We start from the raw sequence: 794 nt of genomic DNA on the forward strand, positions 1-794 counted from the left end.
AATAAATATAAAAATAAAATATAATTTGAATTAATATTCAAAGGGTTTTTTTGTTTTGTTTTGTTTTGCTTTTGCTTTTCCATAGTAACTGCACTACAGATTATTTTGAATATTTCTTGTTATGTTTCTTATGCTGTGACCAAAAATCTGAAAAACAATTTAAGGCAGGGATGGGCTTATTTTGGTTAACAGGTGAAAAGACTCACGGTGGGGGAGGCGCAGTGGTGGAATGACCTGGTCTAGGGATCCAATCAGGAAGCACCGAAAGAATGCACAGCAGGCTTCTGCGTTTTGCGTTATTGATGCAGTTCAAAATGCCAGATCATGGGATGCTGCCTCCTACACTCAAGGTGAGTCTTCTCTCTTGAAGTCTCTGAATAACTCTCTGATACACCTTCATGGACACATCCAGAGTTGTGCCTTGTTAATTACCTAGGTCTTTCTCAATCCAGTCATGAGTGGAATTGACCATCACACTGTCAAATGTGGGTTGTATTTGTTTCAGGACTAAGGTTTCTCACACTTAGATTTTGTGCCATTTTCTTACTTCTCCCACATTTTCTCACTTAAACTTTTACTTTATTGGACAATGGAGTGTGACTTGTCTTAAATGTTATAGCTTCACCAAGTAGGATGGACGTGAAACTGTGCTTCCCAGGAGCATGAGTGATATTTATTATTTATTTATTTATTTATTTATTTATTTATTTATTTATTATTTTGGTCTTTTTGAGGCAGGGTCTTCCTGTAGCCCCAGCTGTCCTGGAACTCACTATGTAGACCAGGCTGGCCTC

Source organism: Nannospalax galili, unplaced genomic scaffold (genome assembly GCF_000622305.1).
Source record: "Nannospalax galili isolate Female #2095 unplaced genomic scaffold, S.galili_v1.0 scaffold197, whole genome shotgun sequence".
Taxonomy (NCBI): domain Eukaryota; kingdom Metazoa; phylum Chordata; class Mammalia; order Rodentia; family Spalacidae; genus Nannospalax; species Nannospalax galili.